The 21,473-nt window shown below is 38.1% G+C and overlaps 2 long non-coding RNA genes across 2 annotated transcripts; one reads left to right on the forward strand and one right to left on the reverse strand.

The window, feature by feature from the left end:
* Positions 1-14,399: 14,399 nt before the first annotated feature.
* Positions 14,400-15,428, reverse strand: LOC145230288 (uncharacterized). The gene is made up of 2 exons (XR_013860617.1): positions 15,330-15,428; positions 14,400-14,471 (listed from the first exon to the last, which is right to left on the reverse strand). It is a non-coding gene; the product is annotated as an uncharacterized LOC145230288 (long non-coding RNA).
* Positions 15,429-15,490: 62 nt separating this feature from the next.
* Positions 15,491-18,956, forward strand: LOC145230295 (uncharacterized). Its single transcript, XR_013860623.1, has 3 exons — positions 15,491-16,295; positions 16,918-17,106; positions 17,408-18,956. It is a non-coding gene; the product is annotated as an uncharacterized LOC145230295 (long non-coding RNA).
* The last annotated feature ends 2,517 nt before the right edge of the window (positions 18,957-21,473 follow it).

The raw sequence follows: 21,473 nt of genomic DNA on the forward strand, positions 1-21,473 counted from the left end.
ATCAATTGTAAGTAGACAAAGGTTTAACGAAAGAGTATGGACTGATCATGATCTAAAAGCGTAACATTTTGTACAAAAAGTACATGATTTGCTTTTATAATCACCTATCAAATGTACGTGTCATTCACCTTAAAAATATGGCACAAACATAATTTTGACCACCTAAATTAGATGACCCAAAACGTTTTGATTTTCCGGAAAAGTCATTTTGCTGCGTTAGTTTTTCACTCTCAGGCAAGGTTAGACGGCCCAAACTCGCGACATGGAACCAATGTTCGTCCGAATCGGCCAAATAATTTGTAACGTCACGTGAAGTCGTCTAAAATGAAAACATCAGATTTTTTTATCTGACATACAGTACAGAATACTCGTGCATCAATTCTGTGGGATTTAACATGCCTCAAGCCTAATTACGAACCTGCTAATGAATTATTAATTAATAATTCATTAAAAGTCATCATACTTTTAGTTATGGCATAGTTCGACGGATTGTGTGATACCTTATAAGACGGAAGAGACACGTTTTATTTGTGTTCGTAAAAGTCGTTGTCAAAATGGCCAATTCGGCCCAATATATTCGGTACATTTCTATACAATAGTCTTGCAGTACCCCACAAATAATGTACTGGTGCTGAGACTGCACAAACTCTTTTCGACAAGTCCATAAGTAACGAGTTTTAGTGGTGCGCTACTTACATGAACGCTGGGGTTTTCTTGACAGATGTTTGTTAACTAACTTTTCGCTTAGCGGATTTATCTCCCAAGATAGTGGATGGTCTTTATATTATGGATTCCATGATTCCAACACATAGACCAGAAATTAAATAATTTTATGTCAGTTTTCGACCACCACCGATCGAGCTTTCACTCTAAAACCTGAGACCTTACATATAACTAACAGCGGTGGATTTTACCGGATGTGTATTCCGTCACTTCAGGCTTGCTAATATTAGTTCCATGTCGCGAGTTTGGGCCGTCTAACCATGCCTGAGAGTGAAAAACTAACGCAGCAAAATGACTTTTCCGGAAAATCAAAACGTTTTGGGTCATCTAATTTAGGTGGTCAAAATTATGTTTGTGCCATATTTTTAAGGTGAATGACACGTAAATTTGATAGGTGATTATAAAAGCAAATCATGTACTTTTTGTGCAAAATGTTACGCTTTTAGATCATGATCAGTCCATACTCTTTCGTTAAACCTTTGTCTACTTACAATTGATAAAAAAAATCTAAATATGACAACGCGCATGTTTAAATTTTTATTACAACCGAAAACCGACCAAGTTGTTATTGCGAGGCAAACACAGGATTGCCGGCTGGAACTTTATCAGATACATGCTAAAACAATTTCGCTTTATAAACTTAGCAAAATGGTCCAAAGGGGTATCTCGCTTAGTTACAAAGCTGTGACCAAATCAAATTCGTGTAACAAATATCATTTTAACATCATAGAACGTGCAGAAACACTTGTAGTACCACAAATGTGCACTTAACCAGCAATCGCTTGTCACATAGCCACAATCAGATACATACCGAAAGCTTATTCAGGATGGCTATGCCCAAGATGACAACGCACGACATCAAGATGACCGCCCAGCAACAGACATAATAGTAAGAGACAAAATCCTGACCATAATGCACAGTATACCAAGGAACTTAAGCCTACCAAGTGTTCAGAATTTAACCATATTCCAGTTCACACCACCATCTACATGCACGAATTTCTTATTATCATAATTTGTAAAAACATTCTTAACCAGAGAGTCGCACCGCTTATCATATGGGTGCAGGTTCGGTTCGGGTTCGGTTTGTTTTTAGGTTTCGGAATCGGCTCAGGTTTTAATAAATCTATGTTCGTGGGTTCGGGTTTTGTTTGGTTAAAATCTCTTTTCGTTTATTTTCATTCTACCCACCATCTTCAAGACCTTATCAAACTCTCAAAGAATTTTGACTGTATACACAGTTCGCAGGTTCTAGTTCAGTTCAGGCTATTGGATGAGTAGCAATGTAGTGAATAAATATATTTTAATACTTCGGTTAGAAAAAAATTGTAATAGTTTCAAAGTTTTTACATTTACTGAAATTACGAAAGTGTAATTAACATTTTGCGGACGCATTTTTGTCAAACTGTTTTAGTTTTTCCCCCGAACTAAGGGTGGAGTTTACGCGGCACTAAGTAGTAATATTGTTGTTGGCATTCATTTATGTCAGTGGTTCCCAAACTTTTTCATATTTTTTTTCAAAACGGTCCCTTTGCCATTATTTTGAGGGCTCGCGGTCCTTACGCCTAAATGTATATTACATAAAAACGAAAGTTGATTGCACTATTTAGCTAGTTATGCAAAATTTGCGCATAACAATCATCCAAAGACAGCTTGTGACATCACAAACAGGACAAAAAACATTACAATTGTGCGCGAACAATTGCAGTTTTGATAGTTGTCATTCAATAACGGCCTTTGTTTGGCAATGCAGACAGTCAATTCTACTTTGATTTAAACCTTTTTAGTGGCACAAACTGACGCCAAACAAGATCATAGAATTACTTCAACCGCTTCGCGGTCCCCCCAAAATTGCCTCACGGACCCCTAAAGGACCGCGGACCCCAGTTTGGGAACCGCTGATTTAGGTAATAACTAATTCTTAACTTGTCGTGAATATTTTAGAAACACGGTTTTTCAGCACTAAGGTGGACCCAAATTTTCATGCGCGCCGGCAATTTCATATGTAGACTATACTGTTATAACATTATAAATGCACATTTTTGTGACTGAAAGAGTTTTAAATATCCGGTGGTTGTGAAGCCTTGCACACACAGTTGTCAAAATTATCTTTAACGACGTGATTCTGTTTATAGTAACATAAACAAAGTTACGCTTTCCACGTCTGTAGAGGTATTTTTGTTTGCTATAGCATAGGTTTGAAAAATATCGATCTTTCATTAAACAGTATATGTCGGCAAAAAAGTTAATTTGTGCGAATAAAATGTCAAACAATGTGTTGTGTGCATGTGCAATGCAATACTTTGAAAATATAGTGTAGTTGTTATTTCAGATAATTTTGTTGTATAGCAACTTAAATTAAGTGTTTAGTGACGCATTAAAACGGATAGGAGAACATGTGTTGCCGTTGGTCTTCAGTGCAATCAAAACTATTTTACAGCTTCAAACCCTAACGGTGGTAGCCTAACCCTTAACTTTTTCACTATGTTTGCATTTGTGTAAACAAGTTGCAGCGTATGGCGCGACCGTAACAAACGATTACATCAATTGATTGGTGGACTTAAATCCGTTATCGCTTGTTATGTGGAAGAAACACGTCTTCACAGGCAAATACACTTAAACACATCACAAGTAGGCTCGCTATCAATAATTTCTACTATTTGAACAACGGATATTTTGAATTTAGCTGGTTACCCAGATATAATATATTAAAACAGCACATAACTTAAGTGTATTAGAACAGCGTAAGTGTAGGACAAATTTAGTTTCAGTATTTTATAATTGTCCAGCACTATAATTGTCTGTATTTAATGGCACGATACATCATCAATCATTTCATATTTTGACCTACCCAAACAGGCCTTTCCCCTTTTTCAAAATTGTCTTGTGCCTATTTTACAATTTTCCCATCTTACAATAACTTACATGTAATAGCTATTTGAATTGTGTTTCTTTCATAACGCTTACGCATTATTCCTACTTTTTATCCTGTTAACCGACCAAAATATCTGGATATCGGATAGCAAAAAATGTACTCGGTTAACCGTTAATCGGATAACTCAACCCTACTCAAGGCAGTTTCGCAATCAGTTTGAAAGCATTTCTACAAAGGTTTTTTTGTAATCACTATTTTTTCAATAAAATGCAATTGTACCATTTTTATCACACGCGAAAACAAAAAAACGGGTTTGGCTATGGGAACTAGCGGATTGACCTTTATCGGTTTCAGCATCACTGATAGGTTTACACACAATAATAGATTACGCTTTGACTTTGTCAAGTTTATGATCGCTGCCAAGGGTTTTATTTGCGACTCGTTTGCAAACGGCATAAGCAACCCATTGTTGTTTATAATCGTACAACACCCGACTGCAATCCTGTTAATCAGTTGCTGGGTTGTTTTTGTCCGCACAACATCTGTACAGATCTTGAGCTACCGTTGACATGATAAACAAACAAGCAATATGACAGATTTGTGGCTGAGCCTAGCTCCTTGAGCGGCCTGAAAACAAAGCACTTGAAAGGCCCAGCGTTGATGTTTTTTTTTATCAAAGGTAAGGATTTAGGCCGAGAGTTGGAGTTGGGATATAAGTTATCACACTTAATCGAATTCATTTTTGCCGGCATGGCTAACAATGGTTTATGCAACCATGATACAAACTAAAATTTTCGGTTGACAATAGAAAATCCTAAAAACATGAATTTCAGGGTCAAGGAAAGGTCGATGATTTGCGATGGCATCACTATTTGGATGTTTTAAAAACACAAAACGATTTTACTGCCTGCAACCATGTGTTTATACTTAGAAAGGGAAAATTGTTTACTTATCACCAATACAAAAAAGGCCTAACCTATTTGTATTGTAAACGCAAAGTCTTATGCTAACAGTTACTGAACCTTTAGATATTTGATTCGACGCATTGCATGCATACTTTTAAACTTTTATTTCGATCAAAAATGTTAATTGTTTGCTTTGAGATGTATTGTATGTATCTGTCTTCTTACTTGCATGAACCTTTTAAATATGCGAAGTCAGTGAGCGACTTAGGAAACGCGATATCAGGTTTCATCAAAATTTGCTCCCAGCGCGAGTTTTCATGCTAAACTGGATCTCCATATCCGCATAATTAAAGCTTCAATTGGGTTGGCGCCAACAAACACAAAACAGCTGTGTAGAGAACCCAGATAAAACTTATTGCAACATTTTTTGTCACAGTCAAAATAGCGCTTTAGTTTTTTCAAACATGCGCGAAGACATTACATTTGTATAAAATATACTCAATTTAAACAATGAATTTTCCATCGATAGAAGCGTTATTTAGACTAAACATATGTGTCACGTCATGTAACACTTCAAACCAAATGCGATGTAACAGTGAAAGCTAATTTAATGACGTCCGCTCTCTCTCGCGCGCGTATCCAGTGGTAAAAACTAGTGATGCACCGAAGTTTCGGTTGGCCGAAACATTTCGGCCGAATCCGCTGTTTTCCAATGTTTCGGTTTCGGCCCGAACTTTTTTGAAATTTCGGCCGAAACCGAACTTTTTTATTGCATGGAACTTAGGCCTTAAATTTCATTTACGCCCATACGAAATAACATTAATTAACTTTTTGTTGTATCCATGAAATACCAGCCACGTTGTCTGCAAAATATTAGATGTTTAGCAAAGTTTACCCAGTGTGAAAGTGATTTTTGTTTGTCAAAATTGAGTTCACTCGCATCAACAACACAAGGTTCAGTTGAAACCATCCAAAAAACGAGGATTTTAGGTTCGGCCTGATTCGGCCGAAATTATTCGGCCTCATGGCCGAATATTCGGTTTCGGCCCGAACCTTTTTAGGCGGGTTCGGTGCATCACTAGTAAAAACTAACCCTAGCCCTAACCCTAACCTAATCCGGATAACACTTATTGTAACATTTTTTGACTTAGATTGTTTTCTTATGTCTATGGCGCGTGACATATCGCTTGACGATTTTGTGGACTGTTTTTCAAGTAATTACCGTGCAAACGATCGCTTCGTGCAACAGCTATTTCAAAAACTGCTTTAATTGTGCGCCTGTTTGTGTGTGTGTGAAATAAAAAGATCCAAACGAAAAAAAAACGATATCTGCCGGGATTACGCATTCAAAACGCCGCGCGCGAGCCCGCGCCGCTCATCCGACACGCAATCGAGCGCGCTCATCCAGCGAAACGCCCCACAGCTGCCGGACGACACTAGAAACGCAGCTTAAAAAGTCTATGACGCACGCAAACTATTGACGGTTTACTGTCTCGGTTGTTTTGAAAGTCATGACCCGCTTTCTTACAACAAACAAACAAACAAACAAATAAATTAATATATATATTTGACTACGTCAAAACCTAAACAAATGTGAAAACAGGCATTCACACACACAAACACAAAATTCCCTCTAGAATAAAAGTCTCAAGGTCAACAACACCTGAACACAGATCCTGGAAAGGTTAAACAAGGTCACACAGGTCTTGCGCAAGTCTTACGCATACTTCCTTTGAAATTCCACGTAACAATAACACCTGCAACGTCACCTGAAAACTTTCGCCAAGGTAAGACTTCCTTCGGAACATCTTCAAAAGGAAGTCCTCATCTTCGAGGGGAAGTTCTCATCTTCAAGATGAGGAAGTCGGAAACCAAGACGTAGCCAAGACTTCCTGCGGAAGTCTTAAGACGTCTTCAAGGTCAAGGTCAAGGTAACCGGATGTCTTGCACGGAACTTGGGAATCTTCGGACCATCTCCCTACTACTTGTATATGTGAACCATTCACAACATAAGGTACGACAAATCAATTTAATATTAGTATTTGTCGTTTAGTGGGATCCTTTCAGCAACGAGCTGTTGTGCGACGGGAAACAAGATTGTCCGAGTAATATTCGCAATGTTGATCAACAAATCTTCAACCACGATGAGGATCCTCGTCTCTGCGCGCATCGTAAACATTGCCCAACAACAAACGATCGTCTCAACATTCCTCAATCCAAAGTTTGCGATGGCGTTTTGGATTGCAAAGACGGAAGTGACGAAACTGTGACCGAAATTTCTGGAAAATTTCGTTCAAAAATTTGCAATGGTTTTATTGATTGCATAGACGGAAGTGACGAATATTCGGAAATTTGCACAAAACAAGGAAGGGTCAATTGTTCCTCGTTAAGTGGAGCTAAGGTATGTTAGCATCTGTGGATTATAACAACCCCTACTCTGTTCATCTTATAGCAGTGGTCTCAAATTTTTTCATTATTTTTTCAAGACGGTCCCGTTGTCATTATTTCAAGGGCTCGTGGACCTTTAGTTGGAATGTGTATTTTAGCAAAACGAAAGTTGATTGCAGAATTTTAAGTTACTTGTGCAAAATTCCGTTTAACAATAATCCAAAACTGTTCATGACATCACAAACAAGATAACAAACATTACGATTATGCGCGAACAATTGCTTTTTGTCACGCAATAAAGGCTATACGGAGACAGTCGATCTTCAAATGTAACTTTGATTTAAACGTATTTAGTGGCACAAACTGACGCCAAATAAGATTGTAGAATTACTTCAACCTTTTCGCGGTCCCCGCAAAATTGCTTCACGGACCCCTAAAGGACCGCGGACCCTAGTTTGAGAACCGCTGTCTGATAGGTTAATGTGTTTAGGTTTCCATAAGTAAATCAGAAATCTGTGATTTTACAATAAACTGTGATGATGAAAGCGATGAAACTAACTGCACGAGTGATGGGCGGTTCTATTGCGAAAACAATAAACCTTTGTTTGTGAAGAAGGAAAAGGTTTTTAATTATTTTAAATAATTATCTTTTCATGGCAGTTTTAACAAAATTTGCCACTAATAGATGTTCAATGGATTCGGAGACTGTTCTGACTGGAGCGACGAATGCCCAACGAAGTCAAGCAGAGCAAATGAAAACGTTTTCTCCTCGCGATACGAGCTGATCGCTAACCCGGTGTTACGAACTGTTGTGTGGATAATGGCGTTCCTCGCAATCTTTGGAAACCTGGTATATTTTGTAAAGCTAAAACAAAACACGTGGTTCTAAGTTCCGACAAACTAGGTGGTTTTGCAAATAAATAACTTTTTGGTTTCGTTTATTTGCAGGTCGTCATGGTTACTGAGATGAAACTGTTGGTGACGACAGAATCACAATCGGCCTCATTTCAAACCAACCATCTTCTTGTCTTGAATCTGTCGATTTCTGACCTGCTCATGGGAGTTGATCTGCTCATGCTCGGCGTTGCTGGTGTTCAATATTCTGGAAACTACTGTGCCAACGACCTTGTTTGGAGGTCAAGTCGGGCGTGCATTTCAATGGGCATTTTGGTTTTGCTTTCCAGCGAAACATCAGTAATTACAATGGTCCTGCTGACAGTATTCCGGCTTTACGCTGTGAAAAACGTGAGTATTTTTAAATGTATTTGTTCCCTGGTGTTTGCAGCAAGCAACTTATGTTTTGCAGCCGTTTAACGCGCCATATTTCCCCAAACTGAAGATTATTATCCTTGCCATCATCTTATCTTGGACAATTTCATTCACACTGGCTTTTATTCCTCTTTCGTCTCATTTTCAACATTTGTTTGAAACCAAAGCGTGGATGAAAGAAAACCCGTTCTTTACGAGTCATGTCGTAGACTTTTCAAGTGAGCAATTGTAACACATGTGTTTATTTAACCGTTTTTATCCATCGTGTGTTTTTTTGCAGGCATGGACACTTTCATGAAACGGTTTGTAAAGTTTCGACACAATTTTACTATCAACGATTCCCAGACACTCGATGGCGCACTTTTAAGGGTACACAATGTTTATTCTTGGGCGGATTTTGTGGATATTCTTAAAGATTATAACTACACTGAACTGTTTGACATTACAGGATATTTAGGGTATGTGTAGTTACAAGCAAATTGGATTTTAGTAATTGTTGCTGTAACTGAATATGTTTTTTCCAGGTACTACAGCACCAACAGTGTTTGCATCAGTAAACTTTACGTGACATCGACCGACAAGGCTTGGCCATTTTCACTTGGCATCATCACTCTAAACTTTGTAGCGTTTATGTTTGTTGCTGTGGCGTACGTTTGGATTTACAAGAGGTCGACTGCCAGTGGCAGGGAAGTGAATGAGAGGGGCCGAAACGCGAGAGCTGAAAAGCAGAACCAAGGTAAATCCGATAAGCGCAACTTAAATATTGCTCCTACTTCTGGTGTTTGTTGCAGAAATGCAAAAGAAAATCATCCGGCTGTTCTTTACTGATTTCTTCTGCTGGGTGCCAATCTCAATCATGGCTTTCCTTAACTTCGGTGGAACAACTGTACCTCCAGTGATTTACGCAGTGTCAGCAATAATCCTGCTTCCCATCAACAGCTCTCTCAACCCTCTCATCTACTCCAACGCCCCGAAAATGCTCTACGATCGAGTCAGGAAGCGTTTACATGACGTCCGACGACGTCAACAGCCACATGACAACCGACGAGTTAACGTGGCAGTTGTGGCTGAAGCCGCCCTCTGACAATTAAACGACAAGCGACAAACATGATTGACATGTCAAGCGGCTAAACCGTACAAACCACCTCTTGTGCGGCATGTACATATTTATTATAATTTTCTGTTTCAGTTGTTTGCGAATGTTTCGCAATTACGTGGTTCTTTGATCCTTTTTTGCAATTTTGTTCAAAACTGGGGGTCAAAAACTTGATTGTGTTTTGTGTATAATTTTGTTACAATGTAACTGCTGGGAATTGGCATTTACCGTTGGCAACCCGGGAAATCCCGATTATATTTCATGAAATGCCGGGATTGGAGGCAGGTGTTTACATTCAATGGGTGTACGCGTTGTTTAATTTTCATAATAACCTTATTTTGAAACAATCATACAATGCAGTAAAGCAGTGGTTCTCAAACTTGTTCATTATTTTTTCAAAACGGTCCTTTGCCATTATTTCGAAGGCTCGCGGTCCTTAACCCTTTAACTGCGGGGAGCCAACAAATTGGCTCGAAGACATGGTCATGTGTAAATCGCGATAGAAATCAAACCGGTACGAATTTTTTTTTCCAAACTGGGGTGCGCTTGAAAGCTTATGTACAATGGCTTTTATTTGCGTCACAAAATTGATAGGTTCGTTTTTAAAAAAAATTAGTTACACCAAGGACAAAATGACAAAAGTAAATGACTCTCATAAATTTTTGTGAGACGGTTCTATAAAACCGGTGCGAACGTGCTAAATCCTACTACTGAACACAGGTATGTTAAAAATCTTTATCCTGTCCATCTGTTTTGATGTAATCATTTTTCGACGGCTGGAGCAGTTGTATGCTATTATAAACACACTATTGTGCGCGGCATTTTTTCTATTATTTCGGTTTTATTTAGTGGGTGCGACGTACGTTTGGTGGTTGCTTCAAATGGTTCACAACAAACATTCACAGATGATTAGGCAACCAAACTCTTAAGTGATCTACTTATCTAGTTTGCGCACTTTACACCTGCACATGATAGTAGAAGTCCAAAAAAACATTAAAAAAATTGGTTTATATCGGTTTAGACCAGTGGTGGCCAAACTACGACCCGCGGGCCGCATCCGGCCCCCAGTCCTGTTTCATCCGGCCCGCCAAACACCTTGCCTGTTTTTTTTCCAAGCACCATATTTACCACTGTGAACAAGCAGTGCAACAGCGCTGGCTGCTACGAGCACTAGCTTGTGGCAAGCGTTGTTATTTTTGGAATAAATGCCCAAGATGGTGTTATTTATTGTTATTCTACTACAATAATATATATTTTAATAAAAATGGCAACCAGTTACGACAACTTTTTCGTAAATCTTATTTAATCCGGCCCTCCAGTGGCAAGACAGTTGCAAATTTGGCCCTCTTGTAAAAAAGTTTGGCCACCCCTGGTTTAGACGGTTTGGTTTGGAACTGGAGTATTCCGGCAAAAAACCATCGAAAACCTGATTTTTCTTTCGTTTTTTGAGCTACGAAAACATAAAACCCACATAATAAATGAATGGGCATGAAACCCATATAAGTTACATGTCTTCAATTTAACAATAATTAAAATAATCTTGTATCTGATGGTAGACATTGACGAGTGTTACACTGGAACTGACAACTGCCATATAACACTAATGGAAGTTCAACCGTGCTTGTAACTCCGGTTACACTGGTAATGGAACACATAGTTAAGGAAAATTCAACCTTAAGGGTAACTAATGTAAAATAAATGTAAGTTATTATGAGTCTACTGAACTTGGATAAAACCGTTTTTATTCTCTGCTTTCTACAGACGGCTGATCAAAAGTAAGCCCTTGCGTTCTTATCTTTGCGTTTATGGTGCCGTTGTTTGTGTTTTTCGCCCGTTTCTCTTTTTTGTTACTTTCAATTTTATGTGACGATTGAAATTTTTACAGGAAGTTTGAGAATCACTGCGTTAAGGAAAAGCTCACAAGTCAGCAGTTTTATTTTTGTCATATTTTGAGTGGAGCATTCGGATAGAAAACAAAGTAGAAGCTTCAGTTTCATGTCCTGATTTTGTTTTTGATTCAATAATATAACCCAGGTAAACTTAGATCTTTAGTTCATTGACGACTCCATTTGACACATCTGAATGACGCCCATTATAACTGACATATATATATGAGAGTTTTACGGTGGTAAAACCGCAGGCCCTTTGAGGTCCAAGTACCTCCCTGGGAGGTCCTTATGTTTTATGTACTAAGGTCCAAGTACCTCCCTGGGAGGTCCTCGGTTTGTGACGGCGTTTACAAGTCCAAATGCCTTCCTTGGAGGTATAAGTTGCGCCAGCGTAGCTACCGCGGAGCAACGGAGAGGAGCAACGGCGCGGCGCGTAGCAACGGAGCAACGGAGCAACTCAAGCGTTGCAATGGGAAAAAGGTTGCTGAATTCTTTGCAGCAAAAACCTGGGTATTGCTCTGAGCTGTATCATACACTTCAAAGTTACAAACGGTGACTTTTATGTGCAATATCATTGTTTACTTTTGTTGACTGAACAATAAACTTCATGTTTTTTGTTTGGTGTATGGTTTTGGTTGATTTTATAATTGATTGGTTTGGTAAAAATAAGGCTGTTTTAGCATTGGCTACATAGAAAAAAGCCATATTTGAAATGTCAACAAAAAATAAATCCTTTGAACTTCGGAATACAACTTTTAAGATCGTGTTTTGTATGTATTGGGGTATTTAAAAAAGCAAGGAAAAGAACTTGGAACCCTGTGAGATTTTTTGTGGAAAAATCTTGGACCTCAAAGGGAAATCAAGTCGTATAATTTACAACACAAAACATCTTAAACTATTGTTTTCTAGTGGAAAAGTACTTTAATTAACAACAAAAAACATGATTCAAACTTCGAAAACACTCTCGGAATATTTTGGCTAAGTTTAAATTTGTGTTTTTCTCACTCCACGTTACCAGTACAACCAAATTTCGGATCTCCTGTAGTTCCTCTTGGGCAAGAACATGAATAAGAACCCCGAGTACTTGTACATTCTGCACCACGTCCACAAGGACCTAAATAACACAGGTTTGCAGGAACTAAAATAAATCACAGCTGAAAATGGAACATCATTGGTTCAATTTATCCTTGCACACCACCATCAACAATGAGATTATTAAACGAAAATGATTAACATATCTTGCGCCTGGTTAAATAAATGCAGCTTATGTGTAGGGCAGGGGTCGGCAACCTTTGTCTTCCGCGGACCGTTTTTAAAACTGAAATTTTATCGCGGACCGGCCTTCAAAAACTACAAACATTTAGCAACGAAAACGCCTAAATTAGTTTATCATCCCCGGGATACCTGTGCAAAATGTTTTGAAACATTTAACCTGAAAAATTATACGGCCCGGTAATAAACAGGTACCGGGCCGCCTCCCGGCGGTTGACCACCACTGGTGTAGGATATACGTCACGGTTTGGTAACCTACGGCCCGCGGGCCAGATCACTCCCTCCAACAAAATTTATCGTGCCCGCGGCCTTCTTAGAAAAGTGGTTACTTATAAACAAGCGATTGGTAGGTGCAACAAAGATTAAAAATTTGTCAGAATCGTTAGTCCCCTCCTCTTTAGTACGTGAATGCAACTAATTTTGTTCTGACAGTGTTTAAGTGTTCTTGTTAGGTTTTAAACAGATTGCTCAACGTTTGCAGTATTATGCATTTTAATTGATACTGTGATCCCTAAGCCGACCCCGTATTGGGTCCTGAGCAGCTGCTTGGCCATTGTAAACCGTTACTCTGTGGTTTATTTCCAGTTGTGGCATCAAACAGATTCGGAGAGACATTGGTTTGTTACTCCCAACCGAAGTGCCGTTATGTGATTACACTAGCCTGTACAACCAGTACATTGTCACCAACTGCATTGGTGAGACCTCTTAGTTCGAAACAGTGCACACTCTCTACAGCTTACTTCGTTGACTATAAATGTAAAAAGCTTTTATCACGTGGATAAACCGCGCGCCCTGCAAATCCTTCATTTATTTTTTACGTCTTCCCCTTTTTCCGTGGAAGGTTTCAGATTTTGCGTTTGAACTGACAACCAGTCAGGCTGTTTGGTTTTTAGAAGAAACAGGTTTCGGTCGCTTGTCTTACTTGCAACTAACTCTAAGTGTATTAAAATTGTGAATTGCTTTTGTATAGACGTGTTTGGTTTTGTGAGGATGTTGGGGAATGTATGTAACCTTTGTACAACGTGGTGCAAACTAGCACAAGTGCGACCTGTGATTGCAACTCGGTGTCGGAATTCGTGTGCTCCGAGCAACGTGGTAATCTAATAATTATTCTTTATGTACATTTGAACATTGAAACCGCTTGCAGTTTTACAGACGGCTACTATAGAATATGATCATATAAGTAAACTATTATAAGGTAAGCACTACTCCTAATTTACACAGAAATTGGTTTCAGGACAACCAACGTGCTAATCTAACTTTTAAAGGCATTAAAAATTTAAACTTAAATAAAGCTTTTGCCACCAGGACATGTTTTGATTTGAGTATTGATCCAACACAGCTACGTTGGAGTCAGATCGATTCCCGTGTTGTTGTAGTCGGTGATAGTGGTTTATGTAAGTTTGTTTCAAAAGCAGACATGCCATGTGCAGAATGAGTTAGGTAAAGTCGAAAGTTTGGATGTAAGATATCTGTAGACCAACAACAACAACAATAGGTGTTCGAACTCTGAAGTACGATTCTGCTGTAGTAAGTTGTCACCAGCAACTCGTATTTAAGCGTAGTGATACACGTAGATTTGAAACGTTTGCCAATTTCTCAAAATTTTAAAAACGTATTTGTACAACATTTTCGGCATAAAACTTAGATTTAAGACCTATCTGTAAGTTTTAAATTTTACAATGATTAAAATAATCTTTTGCCTAATTGTAGACGTCGACGAGTGTTACACCGGAAAACTGTCATAAAACACTGATGTTAGTTCAATTGGACTTGTAAATCTGGATTTACTTCGTAATGGAACACAATGCAAAGGTGAATTCAACCTTAACGGTAACTACTGCAAAATGTAAATATAGTTAAATATATGTTATTTTATGTGTCTACTGAACTTGGAAGAAACCGTTCTTATTCGTTGCTTGCTACAGGCGGTTGCTAATAGACTATAGCAGTTTTATTTTCATCATAAATTGAGTAGAGCATCAGGAACGAAAACAAGTAGTAGTTTCAGTTTCATGTCGTGATGTCGTTTTTGATTTAAGGCTCCGGCAAGTCTGCATGAAAAGAAGCAAATGTTAAACAATCGTTTGTTTACCGTCACTATCATCATGTAAAATCCGCACTATATGCAAAACTACTGTAATACTTCTAGAAAGCAAGTCATACGGTTTAAAAAAAATGTTTCAAATACCAAACATTTTTTTTTACAAACCAATTAAGGTTTTTGTAAATTCTAAGTCAGTGGTTCTCAACTCATTTCGGGCCATGGACTACCGGCCCAGTGAAAATAAGATCGTGGACCATTTCTTTTTGGAGCAAGATTGAAGTATGCATACGAAACAACAATTTGTGCTTCCGAAAAACCGATTTTCAGTTAGTGAGATACAACTATTAACAGCTAACATTTTAATACTCTTCAAATATGTAATCTGCAATCATTTCAAGTTTATCAATAAATTTAGTGAACGTCCTGTGGACCACCCAAAAAGTCATCATGGACCACCAGTGGTCCATGGACTACCAGTTGAGAACCACTGCTCTAAGTAAAAGCATAAGCACACATAAGCTTATGAGAATAATATCCCAGTTAAACTTAGGCCTTTAGTTCATTTACGACTCCTTTTGACACCCATAAATGACGCCCTTTATACCTGACATATATATGATAGTTTTACAGAGGCAAAACCGCAGATTAAATCTTTCAGTCTGAACACTAGAAGTCAAGTCGTTTAACTTACAACACAAAACATCTTAAACTATTGTTTTACAGTGGTTACCGTTAAGATTCAAATTAATGCCTGCAAACAAGAGAGAAAGTATTTTAATTACCACCAAAAAACATAATTCAAGCTTCGAAAACTTTCGGAATCTTTTGGCTAAGTTTAAATTTGTGGTTTTTCACTCCACGTTACCAGTACAACCAAATTTCGGATCTCCTGTAGTTCCTCTTGGGCAAGAACATGAATAAGATCCTCGATTGTTTGTGCATTCCGCACCACGTCCACAAGCATTTAAATCACACAGGTTTGCAGGAACTAAAATAAATCACAGCTCAGAATGGAACATCATTAGTTAAATTTATCTTTGCGCACCACCATCAACAAAGAGATTCTTAAACTAAAATGATTGACATATCTTGCGCCTGGTTTAATAAATGCAGCTTTTATGTGTACGGTATACGTCACGGGTTGGCAACCTTTGGCCCGCGGGCCAGATCACTCCCTCCAACAAAAGTTATCGTGCCCTCGGCCATCTTAGAAAAGTGGCTACTTATAAAAAAGCAATTGTTGTGTACAATTAAGCTTAAAAAATTCGTCAGAATCGTTAGTCCCCTCCTTTTAAGTACGTGAATGCAACTAATTTTGTTCTAACAGTGTTTTAAGTGCTTTAGTTAGGTTTCAAAAAGATTGCTCAACATCAGCAGAGTTATGCTTATTGATACTGTGGTCACTGAGCCGACCCCATATTGGTTCCTGAGCAGTTTCTTGGTCAGTTTAAACCGGTTCCTCTGTAAATTATGCTTTGTTGTGGCATCAAACAGACTAGAAAAGACAATGGCTTGTTACTCACAACTGGAGTGCCGGTATATGGTTACATTAGCCCGTACGACCAGTGGAATGTCACGAGCTGCATTGGTGAGACCAGTTCGAAACAGTGCGCACTGTCTGTAGCTTACTCGGTTGATTATAAATTTAAAGGTTTGTGCTTCTCGTGTTTACAAGTTACCTTTGCATCCGGTTCCATACGCATCTCCAATAGTTCCCCACGGACACGAACAAACCACGTGAGTCAGATAATCTCTACACCTTGCACCGACGCCACATGGACTAGGATTGCAACGGTCAAACACTGAAACCAAACACAAAATGTCACATATGGTAATTGTTTTCAGTATTTTGTTGTTCCAGATTAAAATTTCGGCTTAAAGAATTGTATTTGGATCGGTAACTAATGATGCCAAATATAAAGTACTTGAAAGCAAAGTTGCAAGTGTCGGCCTGTAAATCAAACCTTTCGGGCCTAAACGGTCTTCTCAAAAACGATTTGGGTTCGGGCCGCGTTTCGGGCTTGTACGGTTGGGTTTGGGGCGGGTTTGGGCTTCAGTTTCAGGCCCGTTTGTAACTCTGCTAGAAGGTATTAAGATCCACTGGTTATATTTTTGTAACGCATGAAAAAAAAGGATTCTGGTCTCATTCGGTTTAAAGTTTATTGTACTCACTACGGTTTACAATGTTTGCAACCGCTTATATTTTATATGTATGAGAAGGATTCTGGTCTTATCCGATTTTGAATTTCATTGGTTCTCACTACGGTATACAAAGTTTGAGACCTGTTCGTTTTGCATATTAACTTAGCTCATAAGGACTCGGCCTTAATGCCTGCAGGTGCCTTACATATATATTGTATATTTGTCGAACTAAAAATGGGCTTTGTATTGTATTGTTTTTTTCGTCAACTGGTTTTGATATTTAAAGGTTTCAATGTTTCGTTTTAAAATAGACAAACAGTGATGGTCAGTGTGAGCCCTGTTGGTTACTCTTATGTCACCTGTGCACTTATCATGTGGATCTCCTGTAGTTCCCATCGGACAAGTACATACAGCAGATCCCAGATTGTTTGTGCACTCAGCTCCTCTGCCGCATGCTCCAGGATGGCATGGATCAATAGCTGAAAATAAACAGTTCTCATGTAAGTAATATCGAGGTTTATCTCCGTTTTGCTGCTTTTTCAAAAAAAACAGGTGTCATTGTAGTCACTATTAAAACCAGCAAAGGATTTTATTTTATTGTTGTTTCTGTTTTTCTCTTTGCAAAATGTGGTTCCAAAATGTTTTGTCCCAAACGTTAAACAACCAAGTGTATATGCTGGTCAGTAAATTTGGGTTAGTTAACATAAAAGTATTTTAACACTAAAATTTAAAAAATCTCAGAAGTTTGTTAACCTCCATTGGTCACAAACAGAAATCATTGTGATTCTTAAAACTTTCAAGATACCTCTGCAACTTTCATATGGATCTCCTGTAGTTCCTGGTGGGCAACTACATGGACTCCATTCAAAATCTTTTGTACATACAGCTCCTCTGCCACAAAGATTAGGTTCGCAAGGGCCAGTACCTAAAACAGGGATGAGCAACCTTTACCACTGCTGGACCAAAATCAGTCAACAAATCTAACTGCTGGTCGCACCTTTATATATTTAATGTGTTGACTTTATTATGTCGCTTACCAAACGTGCTTGGGCAGTCAAGACTAACATACATTTATAACTTTGATCAGCCATGAAACATTCATGCAAACTAGCGATCATGACACAATCTCATAGAAATCATGGTACGCAAGATCTATTGAAGGCGTCATACCAAATCAGATGGTTTCCCAAGCATTCCCATATGACTATGCATAGGCTAGGCTAGACAAAGCTAGCCTACGGTGAGATACGAACCCACGAGAGGAGTCTAACCGGAACCCGCTTTGCCATAGGTTTAAATCCCACAGCGGGCTAACTTTTTCGGCCTTCAATCTACTTTGGGTATATTTTTTTTGATTTTAAATAAAGCAGGTAAAAATGCTAAGTTTCTTAAATAAAAAAAATGCAAACCTAATAAGTTAATATTAAATTTACAACGTATTTTTTAGTTAGCTCATTTCATTTATGTAACCGTGCCTTAACCATTTCACATTGTTGTTGTTGTTTTTGTTTGTTTTTTTGTTACCGTTGCAACCAGTTTCTGGTGTTCCATAAGCACCAAGTGGGCAATCACAAAAAGGTTCTCCATATGCGCCTAAGTCAATGCACCGAAGACCTTTAGCACAAGGAGGATCGCACGGCCCAACAGCTAAAACACAAAATAATTAGCGTTTAATGATTACCATCATCACCAGATTGATTTTCTTTGGTAAACCTTTAGACACAACACGAAAAGGCAAGCCGGAATAAGTTATTTGTGGTTATAACAGCACCACATTGACTATATAAGTTACAAGCTTATGTCCTATATTATTTAATGCTTAAAAAATATAGCATTAGCCTATAGTCCACAAAGTAGAGATTGTTTACACATTTTAATATACCCTCGAAAGTTTTCTTGCAACTTTGTTTCGTTTAACCAGATCGTTGTTATGTTAAACAACTTACAATGTTTACACAAAAATAGCGAAAGCATTGTGGCACACTTGCAAATCTCTCACGGTGCAAAAGTGTGCTGCGGCTCACAGTTTGAGAATCACTGCCATACAGACACACACTTCAAAAACGTACGTAAGAAGTACACATACAGTCAGTCAAACCACCCCATCCTGAAAATAATATACCTCAGTACATACGTTCGTGTACATGTGACTTTAACATACAAGATTGTATTTTAATTCACCTTCGCATCGTGTTCCATTCCCAGTGAATCCAGGCAAACAAGTACAAGTGAAACTTCTTCTGGTATTTTGACAAGTTGCATTCGCATGACAGTTGTGAGTCCCTTCGTCGCACTCGTCAACATCTGAAATAAAATAAGTCTTTTAATTATTTTATTTTTATTACATTTTTTTAAAGAATCTTTTAAATATTATTGCAAAACAAACCAACTTTTTTATTTGGAACGTTGCGGTGACTATATATTACTTAAAAGATGATGCGTTTTCTTGTTTTTTTTTCTTTTTGCAAATGGCATTTCTTCATAGTTTTTCCCAAACTCAAATAAGATTCCGTTTTTTCTAGATATTTTAAACTTCTGTTTGAGTTCAGTTAAGTTGAGTTGAGTTTATTTCGCCGGGCAAATTCGTAGCATAGCGGCACCATTGCCCTAAAATGTTCACCAATCCGGAGAAGTTTTTGCACAAAATGCTAATAATTTGTCGCTTTTGTATTTAAACTTACCTATGCAATATCCAGTCTTTCGCGAACTCATTCCTGTTGGGCAACGACATACGTACCCGGGCTTATCCCAACAATACAGCCCTTTAGGACAGGGACGACAGTCAGCAGTCACTAAAAACAAACAAATGTACTAATGTTCCTATTATTTTCCCATGTTACACCAAAAACAAAAATTCGTTACAACCGACATAATAGTTTCATTATGGGGTTGGGATTATTTATTCTTTTTTGAGTAAAATGACACTGTTTAGAATTTTACTGCAAAAAAAAACTTTTTCCAAATTGTACCTATCGTATGTATTTTCCCTTTCGTTGAGTAAATTAAGTCCAGGCTAGCAAAATGTCCTCAATTTATTATACGTACCTAAATCCACGCGTGTATAACGTGTTAAATTAGTTCTTACAAAGATACAGACGTTATAATGTAAGTACAGACATTTGACTTTCAAGATATGACATTATCCCGATAAAGCTGAAGCTGTATGTGTTACTTTACAATAAAAAATTGTTTGAAGTGCAATTCTCATTTATACTTTATGCCTGGCAGCAAAAGCTTACATATAAAGAATTGCATTTCAACTTACTGTCGCATTGCGTTCCATTACCGGCAAACAGATCATCACAGGTGCAAGTAAAACCTCCAAAAGTGTTGTGACAAGTTGCATCTTCATGACAGTTGTGTGCTCCATTAGCACACTCGTCAATATCTAGAGTAAAAGATTTTTTAAATCAGTGTTTTTAATACTTTCACCATCATAATATGCAAAAGGTTTTGACATTTTTAATCCCAAAAGTATTTGCAGTCGTTTTTTTATTTCTTATTCCTTGAGTGAGTTACAACCTTATAGAACTTTACAGATAATTTTAAATATTGACATTTTCACCTGTACATCTAGTTTTATAATCGCCTGTAAATCCAGGTCGACATCGACAGGCAGCAGTTCGTAAACTGGTGGTATAACACTCAAGTCCTAAACTCGGGTCAAAACCGCAAGGACTGTGATAACACGCGTCAAAAACTAAAGAAAAAACACCTTTCATTACGTTGCTTCTTCGATTACTCTTAACCTCTTACACGGTCTTTTTATAATTGGTTGTATGTTGGGCTGTTGCCAAACAATTAATGGTTTGATCATTTGAAATTGTTCATTATTTGCAAGTTTGTCAAATAATTTTTTACCGAACTTCAAACAATCAATTATTTATGCAATAAACCTCGATGTACATTCATACTGTGGGATAAGGCTTGAAGCGTCCATGCAGACCAGCGGTCACGGCTTACTCGTCTGTAAATTATAGTAAGCCAGGCCCATTAGGGCGTTATACCGAATCAAGCTGGTATCCCAAGCATTCATATGTGGCAGACCGACTTAATTCTGTATTACACCTTCAATGGAACTGTCGTACTATGATCCGTATTTTACTATTATAAACTTTACATGTAAAAGGATTCAACGTTTGCGTAAAATGTGTTATATGTGTTAAAAACAACTAGCACACAAATTATTATCAGAAAACTTAAACATTGACATTTTGACCTATACAAGTATCTAATGGATTGCCAGAAGATCCATGTGGACATCTACATACAGCGATTCCCGATACATTGCTGCACTCCGCACCGATACCACAAGGACTAGGATGGCACGGATCAAGATCTAGAAAAAAAGCACTTTCTACGTCAGTAATAGAGTAATGATGCTTCTTGGATTACCCTTATCTTGTCTAACAGGCGTTTGGTTATCCGGTGCTGGCCGATTTAAGTCACCTTCTTTGAGTTAGTAACACTCAAATCGACAAGCACTCATTACGAGTAGAGATTGCTGTTAGTTTTTACCTGTGCATCCCTCTATAGGATTGCCTTCAGTTCCGGGCGGGCACTGACATGTATATGTTGCATTCACTTCAACGCATACAGCAACATATCCACAAGGTGGCTCGCACACATATTCTTTGACTGAAAACAAATAAAAACGCATTAGAAATACAAATAAAGTAATTCAAACTGTCCTTTGATCAACCGGCAAATATATTTGAATACTTGATGATGACCTCCTGAAAGACGTTCAAATGACGGATGAGTCAAATATAACTGTCGGTTGATCAAAAAGACAGTGTGTAAAATATGCCTGGCAACAACACTATATTCCAAGTATATCAACGTCCGAGGAACAAAACATGTTTAA

This window comes from Phallusia mammillata, chromosome 5, assembly GCF_965637545.1.
Source record: "Phallusia mammillata chromosome 5, kaPhaMamm4.hap1.1, whole genome shotgun sequence".
Lineage (NCBI taxonomy): Eukaryota > Metazoa > Chordata > Ascidiacea > Phlebobranchia > Ascidiidae > Phallusia > Phallusia mammillata.